Source organism: Hypomesus nipponensis, chromosome 17, assembly GCF_054491055.1.
Source record: "Hypomesus nipponensis isolate SF chromosome 17, ASM5449105v1, whole genome shotgun sequence".
Classification (NCBI taxonomy): domain Eukaryota; kingdom Metazoa; phylum Chordata; class Actinopteri; order Osmeriformes; family Osmeridae; genus Hypomesus; species Hypomesus nipponensis.
The window spans coordinates 4365001-4384375 of NC_140377.1; the positions used below are offsets into that span (position 1 = coordinate 4365001).

The 19375-nt window shown below is 49.5% G+C and overlaps 1 protein-coding gene across 1 annotated transcript in view; it reads right to left on the reverse strand.

The window, feature by feature from the left end:
- znf385c (zinc finger protein 385C) overlaps positions 1-19375 on the reverse strand; it is an 87487-nt gene that overhangs the window by 58898 nt on the left and 9214 nt on the right. The gene's annotated exons all lie outside the window — the stretch shown is intronic.

The window sequence follows — 19375 nt, forward strand, 5'->3', positions numbered from 1 at the left end:
CGAAGGCCTGCTTGCTGTGCTCGACTGGCTGGACAGAATGCCCCAGCAGTTTGATGTCACTGTGCTGGATGGACGTTAGCCAGGGCGCTGCTCACCCGTCTGTCTGCTTTGTCCGGAAGCTTCTACCTGGATCTGGGTCTTAAAGGTGAACCAGTGGCGTAGCGAGGGATTAAAAAGGTAACGCGTACAAGACTGCAGAGAATCTGCAGAGAAGGCACACGCGGGATGCTTAAACATCAGAGAGGCTATTATGACACAGCCATTACTGTCTGAACCCTCAAGAGAATGTAATGTTCCTAAACATTGGTGGGAAAAAAAGGCTTCGATCAATTCTTTCTGGGGGTGTTTTTTCTCGATCACGATGGTGTTTTGGTGTTCTTTAGTTTCTACCGCAGGATGGAGAAGTGGACAGAGGGGCTCTGTGATGCGTGCAGGAGGTGGCTTCAAACAGGCTTCAACGCGGCCAGAAGTATCTCAACTCCACTGAAAGGGCCGTGAGAGTGAAGCGGTGGATGCGCTGCTCGTTTCATCTCTCGTCTCCCCCTCGCTACACGTCTTTTTGAAAAGGCAGCTCTGTCGAGCCACTATGACGGATCAGATCAAGACGTCAACATTTGTACAGAGACCCTGATATGCACCCTGCTGTGCATTTTTGTTCCCGTCTTCTGCCTCCGCATAGTGTTATTTATGTGTACAAACCGCTCAAAGACAGGCGTGTACACACACACACACACACACACACCCACATACACACCAACACCCCCTACATACACACATACTAGTCAAACACACATTAGAGCCTTTATGAAAGCTGCTATTCACATAGCCAATCTGGGAGCACTCTACGGCTCCATCTGATGTTTTTTCAGAAGCTTTTGGGGTTGCTGTTTTCTGGCACCGCATGAAAAAAGCTCCTCAGTCAGTTAACCCGTCCCTGGTTCATTGGGCAGCACCCTGAACTTCTTGCACAGTTCTGAAGGTATAATCAGTTCTTGAGCCAAAGGCACCACATTACAACCTCACATGGTTCCTCCTCTTTCTGGATATCCTGTCCTTGGAACCACGGCTTGTCTTCATCAGTGCTGAGCACCACTTCACGGTCGGATAGGAAATGAATGAGACAAAGTGGAAGTTTAGAAGAAGGCTGCTGTATGGTAGCCTGTGAGGGTCAAAGTTTCCCGACCAGGAGAGTCAGAGAGCTGAGTGCGATCTTGCTCCAGTGATGTGTGGAGCTGGTCTGGGTGCCGTGGCGGAGGGAAGGGGGGCGCTGGCGGAGAGAGCCAGCAGATTGGCAGAGGGACCGGTGGGCCGTGCCAGCCTTGCCATGTCCTCTGTTTCCGCTCGCACACATGCCCCCTGTGCCCCTCTGCCACCTCCACCGTGGCACACAGGGACCATTAATCACTGCTGTGATCTCGCGCTGAAAGACTGGTGCTCACCCTGCATAGCGGCTCAGCAATAAAACCGCTATTTACGAGCCTGTCCCTGCTGTCTAGTGAGCCTGAAATACGACCACCCTGGAAACCCCCCCCCCCACACACACACTGCCCCCCCCCCCCCCCCCCCTCAAGCCTCGCCCTAGTGTAGGGGCCAGTGGGTCCTCCCCGCTGCAATCAGAACCAGGCCCCCAAATATACCCACACCTGCAGAGTGGTGTCGACACCTCTTCAATCCTCAGAGGAGCTGAGGGAAGCACAGTGACAGGAAGGGCCCTGGATTCAGCCCTTCATTTACAGACACGCGGTCACCCGACTTCAGCTTAAACAATTTTGATTCTCTCAAAAACTTCCACAACAGCGCGCACACACACCGACTCACAAACGCGCTCTAAAAACACACCGAGAGAAATGCTCAAAAAACACAACCCCCTACAAAAACTAATTTTTTTGACTGCAACTTCTACAGAAAGCTCCAAACACATACACCTCCACACAGAGACCTCCACACAACCCTCAGGGTGACCTGGCACACAAACACATTCATCCTGTCCTCCCAGTGGGAAACATGTTCACCCAGAGACGAACCATTCCCCAACACAAAGCCCCTCTCTGGCACCGATTCCACCCCACCTGCCTGCCTCTCTCTCTCTCTCTCCCAGTCTGACATACTGTTTGTTGGTGTGGTGTTCGTGGAGCAATCCTGTCCACTTAAAGTCTCCAGTTCCATTTGACAGGCTTATCAAAGCCTTCGCATACAGTATGTAGGCCATTGCCGAACTTTTCATATTGTATGCGGTTGACAGGAGCACTTCAGTGGTATTCTTGTTTGCACTTTACAGTAACATCTGACAGAGAAAGCTTACAGAGAGAATGAGGGACTAGAAAAGAGATTTCAGACAGGGAGAATGACAGAGCTATACAGACCAATGGAAAGGCACAAGTGCCGAAGAACGAGAGAGAAATGAAGAAAGGGTAACAGTTGTGAAATAAGCACAATGGCCTCACCATAATAGCTATCATCAGAGGGCGATTACCGTCATCATTAGCTTGTTGTCATTATCATAGGCCCCTCGCTAGCAGGACTGAGGCCTGCCTGCCTCCTGTCTTTGTGCTCCGTGCATCAGTGTTGACAATGCAAAGCCAAGCAGACGCTTGTTTAATGAGCCTAATTAAACATACTGGAACCCAGTCCCAAGCCTCCCCCAGGCTGGTGAGCGAAGGGCAACCCCCCAACAGAAACACTGTTTGCTGCTCCTGTCATGCAGAGCTAACAAAATAAAGTAGCCTACATAAAAAAAATAATAATAAAAAAAGCAGTGACACATGAATTGATGTTCTTTTTCTAATCTCTGTTTGCAGCAGTCGTTTGGCTGAGTGAAGGGCAGGCGTTTGTTCAGGCAGCATGGTGTGTGTGTGTGTGTGTTTGTGTGTGTGTGTGTGTGTGTGTGTGTGTTTGTGTATGTTTGTGTGTGTTTGTGTGTGTAAAGGCTCGCAAGCCAAGCGTTACACCAGAGGAAATTCAAACAGCACCTCTGATTTTATCACTGTGGTTGCGTGTACATGTGTGTGTGTGTGTGTGTGTGTCCTTGTGTTTTGCCATGGAAAGTGTGAGGGAAATGAATCAAACCAAATCAAAAAACAAATCTTTTGCAATGGCTTCAAACAATCCCATGCAACGGCACCTTGACCAACTTAAGATCCACAAAGAAGAAAAAAACAAAGAAAAATGTGAGGGCACTTGGAAGGAGCCATTCAGTGAGAAATCTCCTCCTTCAGAGACTGTGCTTATGCAGACAGGTGCAGGCTGAATGAATACAACGATTATGCAGGGAGGATAGGGTCCCTTTTTTTACATATACTGTACGAACGGGTGGTAAAACACATATGTACAGTCCCAACTGGGGCGATCACAAGACACAGAGAAAAACACGTCTGTTTTGCTTGACAAGCTCTCCAAACAAGCCGTCTCATTAGTCAGACCCAAACACTCGTCCATCAACCAATCACATCCAAGCCACTGAGATCAACACAGACAACATGAAGAAGACAACCTTTCAAAAGGAAGCACCCCATATCCTCCTCCCCCAGGGTAGGGCCAGGAGTCCGGCCCACGGCCCAGAGACAGGGGCTCTGGCTGGGCCAGACAGCAGGACTCTCTCCCCTGAGGCTGGTGCTGCCTGCACCTCGGCAGCCAAGACCTGCTGCTCCATTAACCATGCTCCCCACGCACTCAGAGGCAGTTAGCTCTTTCTCTTTCCCTCTTTTTCCATCCGCCTGCCTCTCTCGCTCCCTCTTTCAGACTGATGCATGTCTCTGTCCGCGGAAAACAAGGCCCCAGGGAGCCGGTGATGACGGGGTTCAGTTGTGCACCTGGGCGTTTTTTGTGTGTGTGTGTGTGTGTTCATACGCGTGTACTGTATGCGTGCGCGCAGGTGCGGATGTTTCAGATAAGGCTGTGGCTGTGTAAGTTCGTTTAGGACTACATTGGCAGGGCCAGGACACCAGTACCCAGCAGTCACCTCTTCACAGCCCTGTTGTGCATTCCATATTAACACGGACAGACTCACTTGTGGGCAACTCAGAATGCAGATGCGATTCACTCACATTTAAATTCAACACACAGTACAGTATCCAGACATAAACAGGATGTACACAAAATAAAAGTTCAGGTGATTGAAGGCCCAGACCTTTCAGCACCCAGCTTACTATCCTCGGTTGGACATGGTCCTACAATCTGTGTGCCCACACTAAAGGGCCTCCTCGTCTTGGCCAGAATGTCCACCACCATCTTGGCCCTGGTCCTACTAGCCGTGCTAAAGTTATCCCAGCAGATCACGCCAAAGATTCCCTTCATTCTGCTCTAACCACTGGTTCACCCAGCGGAGGAACCGGCCACAGGAACTGACCACAAAGACTGGGAGGGGCTCCACCCAACATGTGGAAATAGACCCACTCTGACTGTGACACAGCCACAAACACATGGACGCCCCCTCCCCCCCCCCCACACACACACACACGCCCCAGGCTCAGCGTGGACACCAGAACCAGCCCTCTGGCTGAGAGGCAGTGTGAAGGGCAGAGGGTGAGGGTATGATGCCTTAGCCTATCTAAGAGGCGTTTATTTCATGTTCAGACTGTGGGTGAGGTGTGACAGCACCAGTGTGGCTCGCCCAACCCCCCCCCCCGTGCCACTATATCAACATGGAGCACGTTCCCTCTGACTAACTAGGCCTCCCTGCATCCCTACTAGCCCGATCCCCTAACCGCTCAGCCATCTGACTCCCCACAGCATCCTGACTGCATGTTTACACTCCCTCGCACAAGATGACAGCACGGTATGTTTCCTCTTACGGCGTGTGGGACAACACAGACTTTGTGTTGTGTGTGTGGGGGGGAAGCAGAAGGGGCCTGTCTCTGATGGCGTGACTGTAGTGGAAATGAAGACAAAGGGAAGGATTGCCTCCGGGCAGGAAGAGAGTTGGAGATGGGCTGGAGGTTGGGCACAGGTGCATCACTGTTTTTACTGCTCAGCTGAAAGAATGCCTCGACAAGGCACACAGCACACATTCCACACACACTTTCCCGATAACTGGCTCACACTCACACAAACAAAAAACTAACAGACATACACACCCCAGACACACACACACACTCACTCACATAAACACATTAAAACAGCATTATTGTATCTTCCTGAGTCTGACTGTGATTCTCGAAATCAAACAAACACAACTGGGAGTGGGCATCAGTCGCTATTGGTAACCACTGTCCACCTCCGCATGTCCAGCTCGTGACCAACCAGAGAGGAGATGAGGGAAGCAGGTATTCCCCCTTGCTCTCTCTCTCTCTCTCTCTCTCTCTCTCTCTCTCTCTCTCTCTCAAACACACACACACACACACACAGCCAGTTATAGACCATGCATAATGGAGGAATCCACGGGGCTTTGGTTACGCTGAGACTGGAGTCCCAGACAGCCTCAGCACAGCTGGCTGAACAGGGAGCTGATGACCCTCGACAACCACCCAGCCCAGCCCAGACCTCGGCCTGGCTCCCAGCTCCACAACACGTCTCCAGAGAGAGGGGGATGATAGGACGCTGGTCCACAGGTGAGGGGGCTAGAGGTTCCCCCTTTCCAGAGGCTTCTCAACATCCCTCCCATGAACACATGAATCAGGCCGGACGGGCTAGCCCAGCCACGGGCCCAGCACATGGGTCAGAGAGCAGCTGGGATACCTAACCTCTCCTCCTCCTCTCACCTCCTCCCTCCCCGCGGCTCCCTCTCTGAGACCCTGCGGATCTCCTTTCCCCTGGACATGCTCCACTGACACACAGGACCGCGTCCCAGCCCTGCCCTGTCCCGATCAGCGGCATTCCAGACGCGGTCATGAGACCTCCTGATTGGATGACACTTGAGGTAATCCTCCTGAATGTGTGGTCACCCAATCAGGGCCAGAAGTAGAGGCGAGGACATGTAACCAACACCCAAAGCAGTAAAAACTTAACCTTAACCTTTAGGTGTCCGATGTTCACCTGTTTCCGCTGTTATCTCCCAGGCTTCAAACGGGGCATCACCGAGATGTGTTCAAGTATGGGCTGTCATATCACTTACGGTGTCTGCCTCCCCATTTCTCTGTGTTGTAAATTAAATCAGGGAGCTGTAATTGCAGCGGTGATCCGATTGCATTAGCTTATCCCTCCCTTCTCTTTAGTGGCCACTGCCTTCACAGGAGGAAATTCATTACACACCAGGAAGTGTGATGAGCTTCTTGCAGGGACGACAAGATCCAGCCTCCAATTGAACCGTCACATCTCCGGCAACTCAGTCACACACACAAACACACTTAACAGAGGGCACAGAAGATGTCTCCAAGGAAAGACCATGCGCTCAGCTTGAGAATTAAGAGTGACAAAGTGTTCTTAAAGTACACAGCCATTAAAATACAGTCCGAGCATACAACGTGAGTGTGTGTGTGTGTTTTGAGAGTGACAGAATTTGAGGCACATGTCAGTGTCAGCTTTCATCTGTGTGTGTGTGTGTGTGTGTCCCAGTGGTCCTTTAGACTGGGATCAGTTGGGGTGGCCCTCTCCCCTCATCTTCCGTGCCAAAAAGCTGCGTGGGCCCCCTCCACGGTGCCCCCCCACGGTGCCCCCTGTGCCCCACCATGCCAGAGCGGACAAGAGGGCAAACGACCCCTGGAAAGATTATCTGCCTGGGAGGCCAGATTTAGGAACGCTCTGTTTGTGTTGCCAAGCTACTAAGAGGACAGAAGAACACACAAAGACCAGAGGGAGAGATGGAGGGATGGAAAGGTGGAGAGGAGGTGAGGAGGAACAGGGCAAGAGCAGAGAAACGGGATGAGCGAGGTGATCATCATAGATAAAAGAGGGATTAAAGGAAAGATAAAGATAGATCTGTGGGAGATTAGAGAGATAGAAAGACAACAAGAACAATTGAAATGGTGGAGACAGGGACAGACAACTACAAATTAAACTGGCAGCGAGTACTGTATATTACGGAGGTGAAACCTCAGAATCGCCATTGAGTTGACTTTAACGGGTCCCATAAACACATCAACACCAACAGCAAGTGCTATGAGATACGGCCAGGCATGCACTTATCAGCACTGCTGATCTATCACGTAGTCGCATGCAGGAACAGCTGACAGCTGATCATCCTGTCACTCACCAACACATCATCAATCTGGCCCAACTGATTCCACGCTGATTTAGCGCAGATCCACTTATACCCACAGGAGCTCAAACTGATTTCATCTAGCCCTATCCGCCACTGAATGCCCATTCGATTCCAGGAGTTGCGGCAGGCCGTATTTGAAAGGCCCCGTGTTTGAAACGGTGTCGCGGGCGGTGGTATTGTGTGAGGAAGCTGGAGGGAGCCGCTGGGCTGCTTGTGCTCCGATCCTCGCTGTGCAGAGGAACACCAGAGCAATCAGAGCCAGGCCACGCTCTCCTCAGTCTGCAATCAGCCTCTGCAGAGAGGCAGGCTGCAAAGAGAGAGAACAGGAGAGAGAGAGAGAGAGAACAGGAGAGAGAGGGAGAGAGAGAGAGAGAGACAGAGAGAGAGAGAGAGAGAGAGAGAGAGTGAGAGAAGGAAACTGCTGGAAAGAAAGTCAAATGGAAAGAGAGAAAGTAAAGACACACTCCAGTGTGACGGTCTTCTCCAGTCGTGACTGTGATGAGGCAGCATGGAGGCTGTGTGGACCACAGACTCCCAGTCTGCTGGGCAAAGTTGTTTAGAGTTTGTGCTGATGAGCCTGTGCATCCCTCGTTGGTGACAGAGGCCTTTTCAAGTTTGGGCGTAAGTTGAAGCTGAGAGTTTCCCGGATAACTTGACAGTGTATCAAAGTGAGACAGAGATTGAGATTTGAACTTGACACGTTTCTCAAATCCCAGCGATGTCAGAACTCTGCAGACCAGAACCACCGGAACATTCTGTTCACTGGAGGCTAACTTCTGGGTCATGGAGGTCAGCGGTCAGATCTCACCGTACCTCAGCCTCGCCACCTCCAACCTCCAAAGTCGTCTTATATCTCCACACAACGCAGCACCGCATTGGGGTAGTGGCCTGTTCGTTCTACAGAAGACCAGTCCAGGAAACTAACAAGCGACCTGCTAATGAGGCGGGCGTGACTTCCTTCACAGGGCATGCTGCTGGGCGTGAGGAGAAGTTCAGCTGTACAGTGTTGACAAAACCATTTCGAAGTCTCCATATCACACAGACAAGCACGCACACGCACGCACGCAAAATGATACGAGCACAAACCTCCCACACACAAACTAGCTGGCACATGCGTCCTCTTTATACTTGGTACCCGAAAGACCTTTCTAGCATTGTCAAACTTGGCTAATTACTGTAAGCAACAGAATGTGTTGAATGTGTGTATGAGAGAGTGAGAGAGTGAGAGAGAGAGAGAGAGAGAGAGAGAGAGAGAGAGAGAGAGAGAGAGAGAGAGAGAGAGAGAGAGAGAGAGAGAGAGAGAGAGAGAGAGAGAGAGAGAGAGAGAGAGAGAGAGAGAGAGAGAGAGAGAGAGAGAGAGAGAGAGAACAAGTGTGTCTCATGCATTTTCCGTTGTGGTCCAGTTGGTTTTAGAACAAATCAATCAAGTTGCTACTCACAGTTACGGGGTTATTAATATAAAACGCCTCAGACTACCACTTTGGCACCGGCAGTAAAATTATTTCATCACAACATCAATAATGCATAACAGAGGAAGGCTCCGGTATATTGGTATTCTCTACGTCTGCATGTGTGTACAGTGTGCGCGCATTTGTTTCATAGAATATTTTGGGGCCGTGTCACCAGATCAGAGTCCCATCCATCACCGTCTCAATAGTAGTGACAGGGCCAACTGGTGCTCATCGATCGGAGTGGTGGCCTCACTATGTCAACCACAGAAACACACACACAGAGACAGACAGCCTGCTCCGTGGGCATGCCATAGGAAACCACCATCATAGAACAGGCCATCATGGAGGTGCCTCGAGCAGAGATACTGGAGCCACTGTCAGGGACGTCAGGGACCATGGGGCTGCGACATACAGACAGAGAGACAGACACAGACAGAGAGACATACAGACAGACAGACAGACAGATAGGCAGACATACATACAGACAGGTAGGCAGACATACAGACAGGTAGGCAGACAGACAGGCAGGCTGCAAGTCAGGGCAGACAGGCTTCCCTCTCTGCCCAGACAGAACACACGTTAGAGGGGAAGATCTCCCTGGGGCTTCCCCTCGTCCCTCCACCATCCCAACACAGACAGGAAGTCAGCGCGGCCCGCTGCACCACACATACGGATGACAGGCTGAAGGACGAGGCTAGAGTCACCAGATGACTAATGATGACGGTTAAGACGTCAAACAGACTATTCATGGCCACAACACACCTCATTCAATGATATAGAATTTCCCTTATGACCACAGCGGTGGCGCAAACGCAACTGTTATTTAGACAGTCTGGTGGCTGACAGTCTTACCAGGCACTCATTAATAACCCCATCATTGCCCCTCGCATTCAATCATTACGTCGTCGAGTCATTAGAGCGAGGTGGGAGAAACGACAAAAGGGTCCTAATGATGTGGTGAAAAAGAGAGGAGAGAGAGGAGAGAGAGAGAGGGTACAGACAGGCAGACAGACAGGCAGGCAGGCAGGCAGGCAGGCAGGCAGACAGATAACCGAGCCGAGACGTGGTCTCAGATGGATGGTTGACAGAGCGTCCCGGTGCTGATGAGCAGGTCTGATTGGCTGGCTCTGCTGTTGAATACACACAGGGGAGGCATGAGGAGATGAGGAGGTGTAATGGTGCGTGAAAGAGAATTACCCTCGCCTCCACAGAGGACAGGCACTGGGCTGCAGCATGACCGCTGCCTCCACTGCAAATGGCCTCCACATCTATTCACGATCTGTCTGTCTGTGAGGATGTATGGGGTGGGGTGGGAAGGGGGGGTATGTGTCTGTGTATGGAGGTAGAAGTCTGTGTGTGTGTGCGTGCGTGTTGAGATTCGACTTGTTTGGCCCTTCTTCCATGAACTGAAAGGATTTGGGTGGATTTAGACAGGCCAGCTTACCTCTGACGCAATGCTACAATGGTTTCCCCACTTTCATAACTTGCTGCTGAAGGGTGGATGTGGTTCCTCGGCGGATCCCATGAGAGGGAAAACGGGGGTTAACAGGACGCCTGACTGACAGGAATGGAGTCAAAACAACTGGTCCTAACCTGCTGCTGTCACAGTATTTACTGAGGGGGGATGGGGGGGGGGCTGTCCTTGAGAGATACTGATCTAAAGCTCAGAGGGAAGCGAGCGGTCTCTCTCTCTCTCTCTCTCTCTCTCTCTCTCTCTCTCTCTCTCTCTCTCTCTCTCTCTCTCTCTCTCTCTCTCCCTCTCTCTCCCTCCATCTCTGTCTGTCTGTTCCCTCTCCCTCCCCCTCTCTCTTTGTCTGTTCCCTCTCTGTCATCTCTCTCTCTCTTCACCATGGCTCGGTGGGACAAACACGTTGATTAGGTGTCACTCAAAAGAACAAGGCATGCCAGCATGCCTCCTCCCCCTCTCTCCCTCGCTCCATCCCTCCATACCACAGCCGTGTTCCCTCGCTTGTTAACTAATGTGTGTATTTAGAAGATCTTCAGGAAGCAAATGATGTCAGTGCGAGGGCAAGACCTTGAAGAAATTGAGTATGAGGCCAGGGGTCTGGACCAGGGTTAAGGTGCCTGCGTAAACACATACACACACAAACACACACACACACTTCGGCCCGTGGATGACATTTGCAAGCGAAGGGCAGTGGATTAGTGGGCATGGGGGGGGGGCTTAGCATGAAATTCAAACCGTTTTCCATCACATTTGTACTCACTTGAGTCTTAATCCTACCTGATTAACATGCCAGTCAATGGGGAGGGCACCTGCTGTGCTGGCTGGCCAGGGACAGTGGGGGGTTGCTGGTCATACACACTGCTCATAGCATGCACATACACACTGCTCATAGCATGCACATACACACTGCTCATAGCATGCACATACACACTGCTCATAGCATGCACATACACACTGCTCATAGCATGCACATACACACTGCTCATAGCATGCACATACACACTGCTCATAGCATGCACATACACACTGCTCATAGCATGCACATACACACTGCTCATAGCATGCACATACACACTGCTCATAGCATGCACATACACACTGCTCATAGCATGCACATACACACTGCTCATAGCATGCACATACACACTGCTCATAGCATGCACATACACACTGCTCATAGCATGCACATACACACTGCTCATAGCATGCACATACACACTGCTCATAGCATGCACATACACACTGCTCATAGCATGCACATACACACTGCTCATAGCATGAGCAATATGATAACACAATACCAGCTGTGAACAATCCGGATCCTTTCACTAGAGCTTCTTCTCCCAAGACGTCTAGACATGTCCGGTCCTTTCCTCGTCGTGACCTGGGGGTCGCTCAGAGGCCTTGGGGGTCACTGAGGCATTCACTCACAAGCTCTTAACGAGAAAACACCTTGGGAAGGACACCCAGCACACGCAACTCCTCTCACAAGGCAGCGTCCGTGTCTGTGACGGATCGATACTCACGCCTCCACACTGCCAAGCAACAGCCAAGCCTGTGCTCAGGGAGGATTATCAGAGGTGGATTGGACACACACAGGCACACACATACCTATACACACACACACACACACACATCTAGAAACACAGACAACCACACAAAACTACACACACACACACACACATGTAAGAGGTGCACACACACATTGAGCATAAAAAACTAAAGGATTAAATAAATCACAATTCACTCCAATCTTTTCTTGGGTACTTCAGGCTAACACCGTGGGCTGAATCAGACTCTAGTGCACAATCAGCCTGTAAACATGACTGGCTCAGCCTGCCTCCATATTCTGGGACATCGTTTACTGGTTTTAGTTTATGAATTGTCTAAATATACATCGGCAGTCCACAGCTATTCTGCAGGGATTAATATAGCTTCCATATGAGATGGAACAGGCATTCTGGAAATAAGGGCATACATTTCCAGGAATGGTCCAGAACAATAGGTCTACATAGATGAGTTAACCTCATAAACTACCTCTGATCTTCAACATGGAGGATCAGTCTTACAGCTCTCAATGACCGGGGTCAGCTAATGGTCCTCTCAACCAGATGACCATGACTCAAAATGCCCAAATGTAAATGGTTTGGACTAAGGGAAGAATCTCAACTGACATAGGAGAGCATTACTGCTGTGGTTTTGGAGTCCAGTACATGCCAAACACCTGTGGAATGCATGTGTCAACACTTCCACAAAAAGTGGAATTAAGAAAAAATGACATAAACGGCAGCTAGTTTATGCTGAAAAGGGACTGCTGCAGCGGGGAGGCAAAGGAGGAGTCACACACACACCCACATCCACACACATCCACACACACACACACCCACATCCACACACATCCACACACACACACACACACACCCACATCCACACACACACACACCCACATCCACACACATCCACACACATCCACACACACACACACACACACACACACACAGACAGTAGGCTTTTTGTGACCTTTTTTTCCACAGTGTTTAAATTAGCATTTCTCTCAAGAAAATTGATTTGGCACCTGGCTATGTCAACACATCAGTGCCTAGAAGTGCGATGAAAGTTTGTTGCTATGCGGACAGACAGACAATGAGATTCCTATTTTTAACACATGAAAAAATATTTTTGAAAAAATGGTTAAAGAAAAAAAAGGTTGAAAAAATATTTGATTGAATGTTTTTTTTTTTGTTTTTTGTTCGTCATTGATGAGTACTTGAGGATTCTACTAAACTCTAGTGTACTCTATTGTACTCTGCTCTGCTTCACTCTACTCTACTGTGTTTTAGCTTCATCTGTTATCCTCTCTCCTCTCATTTCACTGTGTGTGAAAAAAAGGTTTTGAAAAAAAGGTTTTGAAAAAAAGTTTTGAAAGGTTAGAATTTTTTTTTTATACAAAAAATATATTTTAGAAAACCTTGATGTATGAATTGACGTGATGGTCTACAGTCAGCTGTGGTCATGGGCGTTTGAAAAATACAGAGGTCCAAAAACTAAATTTGCAAGCGGGTTGGAATTAACGTTAGCTGGTAGATTACTCATGGTGGACGGCCACTGTTTGACAAAGTGCAGCCGTGCACCGTGGAGCAGCGCATAACACATAGCAGCGCTTGTAATGTGAATTCATTGTTCATAGTTTATGGAATTTTAAACTAGAGATAATTGTGGTGATATGTTTCACCCGCCTTGTGTTTAAACGTGTCGAACCACTGGTGTATGCATTTTATATTGTTATGGTCCATCGTCCCAAAGTCTGTGTTGAACTGTCCCAGACATCTTTTTCATCGTCCCCAAGACGACGGGACAAGGTAAATGTCGAGCCCTGTATGTGAGTGCCTCCCTCTTTCCTTCCCTCCTACCCTCTCTCCTTCCCTCCTACCCTCTCTCCTTCCCTCATACCCTCTCTCCTTCCCTCCTACCCTCTCTCCTTCCCTCATACCCTCTCTCCTGCCCTCCTACCCTCTCTCCACCCTTCCCTCCTACCCTCTCATTCCCTCCTACCCTCTCTCCACCCTTCTCTTCTACCCTCTCTCCACCCTTCCCTACCTCCCCCGGCAGTGGGGTCTAGGAGTGGGTAAATAGGAGAGGTCGATGAATGCCTCATGTGTTCATGTAATACTTTCATTTCTCAAGCCATAATATTGGTCCACCGGACATGAAGAGGGTTGCTATGGTGTGCTTGGATCACATAGCCATCTTAGAACTAGCATAGCTACAGCCAGAAACAACATGGCTGCCAGTCCAATAAAAACCTGAATGACTGTACGATACACTGTCGACATGGAATTCATGTCCGCTTGCAGGAATTCACAGTCATACAGCAGTAACCCACTGTGGTGGTGTAAACAATGCCAATCAAGGCCCATAACTACTCTGAGGTCTAGAAGGTTCCGTTCGACACTGTAACCTGTTGCCGACACACCTCACACACACACTGATGAGCCTGCAAAACATGCAATTATCCCTTTCTCCTCTGTGAAAGGAGACCCATTACACACACACACACGCACACACAACTTTCCAACAAAGGCCTTCCCCACTAAAAATTCTCCTTTTCACCATCAACACAACACTTTAACGATCCCTTTACCCAGAGTGCTAAGATATTGAGCTGTGCACTGTATATGAGGCAGCACAGCGCACAGAAACCCAACATTAACATGCAGCTTTAAAGACCCATGACGGCGATGACATTAAAATGCTCATTTACGTTCCCTGACTGCAGCGAAGCAGCTCAAACTGAGTGAGAGTCGTTACCGAGAAAAACTCAACAAATCAACACAAACTGAGTTCGAGAAATATAACACTCGATATCACTCTATAGGAGTATAGGAGAAAAATGATATTTTGAGAGCGTAAAGTGCAGCGCTAAATGGAATGCTGCATCGGAAGGGGACTGTTCTTGTTGTTAAGGAGGGCCATGTAGACTGTGTGTCTTACGGTGCTACCCAGGCTTAGAAAACCTGACTAACAATGCACTGCCTGGCTAGAGTAGAGGGATGAAGGGAACTGTAGTTTTTGGTTTTTGAAACACACACATGGAGGGGGGGGGGGGGGGGGGTTGAGGGGGTGGGGTGATGCCAGCCTCAGAGATGCTGCCAGACAGACAGATGTGGCTCCTTTACCTGTCTTCCTACCTTTGGGACTGAGCAGGGATGAGCCTGACAGGCACAGAGATGAAACACACTAGCGCACGCACTACAAGCACCGCAGACTGTCTGAGACGGCGTCCTGTTTCGACAGCATGTGCCTGGACATACTGTTCAACGTTATTTATGGCCGGGTGCTATCAGCTCTGTGGGTAGATGAGTACTGAAGCGAACATATTTCGACGTGGTGCCCTTGCCGCGCGTGCCTGGCTCTCCATTGTGCCCCGTGATCCGGTAGGGAGATGAGGGGCGTCCGGCTGACGTCATCCGAGGCGTGAGGGGGTGACGGTTATCCCCCCCGAGTGGGACCCGGAGCGGGCCTGGCGGCTCTCAGAGCCCACACACAGCTCTCCAGATGCCCCAGCCTCCAGGTGCCATCCTCCCCCCCCTCCAGTCCTCTCCCACCCACACTGCCTCTCTGCAGAACCTTGCACCCGCACAAATTAGTCAGACACACTCGACTACCACAGCTCGCTGTGCTCAACACGACGCCAGGCAGGCTCCGGGCAACACTTAGCACGCACGGCAGGGTGGATATGGATATACGCTCCAGCCAAGCCCCCTACCCCCCCCCCCCCATCCTCCACAGACAGCATCGATACAGGCCTGATACGACTTGGAGACAAACTGCAGACTGAGCCCTCACAGTCTTTACTATCTATACACGGTACCAATATGCACCCCACCACAGAGCTAACTGGAGATGCACAAATGCATTTATCATTTCAGTTTATTGGCCATCTCTCATTTAAAGAAGACCATCTCATACATCCAAATTGTTCTTGACTTCATTACAGCACTGCAGCCATATATTAGAACTAGATCAATATTTTACACACACACACACACACGCACACACACACACACACACCTAAAGGGTAATTCAGGCCCATAGACAGGATGGGATCATTCAGAGGGATTGAAATCCAATCAAGCCAAGTAAACAAACTGGAATGTCTCTCAGTATAGAGGAGCATTTTCTTCTCAGCCTCATTAAACATTGAGTAATAAAAACACACCGTTGTATACACAATACCACTGCTGCACACAGCAGTAGATACGCACACACACACACAGACACCCATAATCAATCAATCAATCAATCAATCGTATATTTAAAAAAAAACAGTTTTGGCCAAAATGCTGTACAATAAAATGTATGCAAGAGCACAAACATAATGACACTATAAAAGAAAAGCACTATACACATGACAGGACAACTGATTGTAATGGTGCTGCATTTATGCAGCTTCATAGGATAAATAAAAGAGAGAGAGAGAGAGACACACACACTAATAAAGTAAGTTCCCTGCAAATGTACCAATTCTAAATCACCTAATTGTTTAAGTTCACTAAACAAATGAAGGCAACCCCCCCCCCCCCCCAGACACACACAAACACACTTACATATTTACATATTTGGATACACTGATACAAACTCACTGTTGTGTTTTTGTGTGTTTTTGTGCTGGAAGTGTATGTTCTTGTTTTGGGAGCAGTGGAGCATTCAGGAGCAGTCTGCTGTCGTATAAAGGCTAGCTCGCTTGCATCTGCCTCTTCTATTAAACCTTGCCATGATGTTTTCATGGGGTCTGCATTTTAAAAGGCGGAGGACTCAATGAAGACACATAAAATACATAAAACAAATATGGAAACTAACCAAAGGTAAGCAAAAATCACATTTCAGGATCAACACGCGATGTAAACAAGGAACTCTCAGGACACAGCTGCTAGACATCCTTTATACAAAACCATGAAAAATGGTTAAAATGTGGATCTATCTAGAACATTCCCGACATGCAACCCTCCTCACCCCTCACAGCAGGAATGAACAACAGAGAGAGCCCATGATTGGCTGGCAAGCAGCGGCAATCAAACAAGTGTGTAACTGAAGACCGAAAAGCAGATTCACTGTTATACATGGAGGTCAAACTCCTGCAGTTTTCTGGTAATTGGTCCCGATGTGGCACACACACACCAAGTATCACCCCATTTGTTATTTCTGGGAATGTTAATAGATTTATACTTTTTTTTTGTAGCGTTTGAGTAATTTCTCAAACAACTCCATCTGCTGTGACAGTTCTGTACAGTTTTCCCAGTTCTGCACCAGAAGGACAGCAAGTTAAGGGGTCTCCAAGAGCCCTCCCAGGGGCTCAAGGGCCCCAAGTGGACTTAGTAATAGTGATGGATCACTTCATCACAAGTCCCTGGACTAATTAGCCCCCAGTCAGTCAGGAGCACAACAGGCACAGCCTGCAATTAAAACGCACTGCTAATATTAGCTCTCCCAGCTAGGGAGAAGGAGAAGAGAGAGGGAGACAGAGAAGAAGGAGAAGAGAAAGAGAGAGGGTGAGTGAGTGAGAGTGGGGAAGAGAATATGGGAGAGAGACATTGAGAGAGAACAAGGGGAAAGGCAGAGAGAGAGAGACTACTGCAATCTCAGGGTGCAGTCTACTTCTACGGTAGTGTCATGGCGGGTGACACATGGAGACAGCCAGCGTCCCAGGAGACCCTGCCGGAGAAACAAAACCGTTTGTCACCCTAACAGATATCGGGATCCTCTCAGTTTAGAGACAAGTCCAGAAGTGTTCACCCCCTCCACTCGCGTGGCGAGGGAAAAGGCACAGAGAAAGGCACAGAGACAGAGAGCTGGAGAACACTGCGCAAATTCCCACAAACATACGACCGATTCATGGACTGTAACAGCGTGAGGCGGCAGAAACAAGGACCCCAAGCTTGCTGTCATTAGCACCCTCGCACAATGGCCTCTGCCCAGGCTGCCAGCCATGAAGTGAGACAGGAGTCATTTGGAGAGCCACAGACAGCGTGTCACCCCAGGAGCAACGCCGCAGTCTGTGGCCACATGGGGGAGAGAACTTTGGAGCGGAGAAAGTTTCAATGACATACCAATTCTGAAACAGGGATTTGGAATTTTGAACCCGACACCGCCGTACAAACAGCAGTTGGGAAGCTCTTCGAATACCAAGCTTACGGCATCAGGACAGTTGGCTACAAAACAAAAATTGATTCTGACGTCACAGCTAGTCAGCACCTTGTTGGCGGAGGACGTCATATTACTGAGGTGTCACACCCTGATGGGAAGCCATGGGAAGCCTCTTTGGAGCAGACGAAGATATTTAGGAAGAGGAAACTGAAGATGTGCTGAATAGTGTTTCCGCCCAGAGCTAGCTGGTAGGAGATGATGCTGACTGGGTATACATGTGCTGCCAACTCTGGGTCTGTCACTTTGTCAGCCAAACATTCATGAACAGACCTCGTATGCCTGACCCCCGACGCCCCCACCGTGCACACTCAACACATTCAGTCATTTTTTGGCAGACGCTCTTATCCAGAGCGACACACCACATCGCACCCATATTCAAGTGTTTGCATGTTTGTTTGGACAAAGTGTGTGTTTGCGTGTGTTTGCGTGTGTTTGATTGTGTGTGTGTGTGTGTGCGTGCTTCGCCGTGCCACACTCCCACACACTCAGGATGTGTGAATGAGGACGTGTGTGCGAGAACGAGGATGTCATCAAACACGGCTCACTCTGTTTTCTCAAGCACTTCATCGAGACGCGCGAGAGTAATCAGGCCGTCACGTCACCCCAGGAATATCAATTCCATTTTTGATCGAATGGGTTTTAGAGCGAGTTCCCAGCACCAGCATGCAGAGCCGCAGACAGGAGATGAGAGAAAGCGAAGTAAAGGAACGACCTAGAGGACTGCTGAAAGACTGCACATAAGGTGAACGAAGGGGCAGCAAAAGCACCGATGAGATGAGCGAGTGAAAAAGAGAAAGTGGGTGAGAGATAGTGAGAGAGAGTGAGACGGATAGTGAGAGAGAGAGCAGGAGAGAGCGTGAAAGAAAGAAATCACGCAGAGCGCTTGAAGTTGGCGTTCCTTGCGTGGACCTTACAAGCCTCCTGCTATGTCATAACCAGTCCTTTCACAGAGCAACACAGAGCGTCCCTCCAGACCTATGGACTACATCCAGTCACGTCCGGGACACAAAGCTCTTTCTGCCCGTCTCATCCTCATCACTTCTCCTTTGACTCTTCCCGTTCCTGTCCATTCCCCACGTCGTGTCCTCTCTTGGCCCCTCTTGACGCCCCCCCCCCCCCGCGCCCCGCCCCCCCCCGTCTCCGTGGGTGACGGCTCAGGGAGCAGCGAGAGGGCCAGGATCTGGGAGCCTTCACCTTGCCTCATTTCCTCCACTAATGGAGACAAGGAAACATGTGGAGAGAGAAGGGAAAGAGGAGGAGCAGGGTAGACAGAAAGGGAGAGAGAAAGCGTGATAGAGAGACATTTACTGGGGAAAAGAGAGAGAGAGAGTGAGTGAATATATATGTGAATATGAATATATATGGAGAGAGAGAGAGAGAGAGAGAGAGAGAGAGAGAGAGAGAGAGAGAGAGAGAGAGAGAGAGAGAGAGAGAGAGAGAGAGAGAGAGAGAGAGAGAGAGAGAGAGAGAGAGAGAGAGAGAGAGAGAGAGAGAGAGAGAGAGAGAGAGAGAGAGAGAGAGAGAGAGAGAGAGAGAGAGAGAGAGAGAGAGAGAGAGAGAGAGAGAGAGAGAGAGAGGTGTAAGATTCAAGAATTCAACCAGTCTGACGGCACGCCA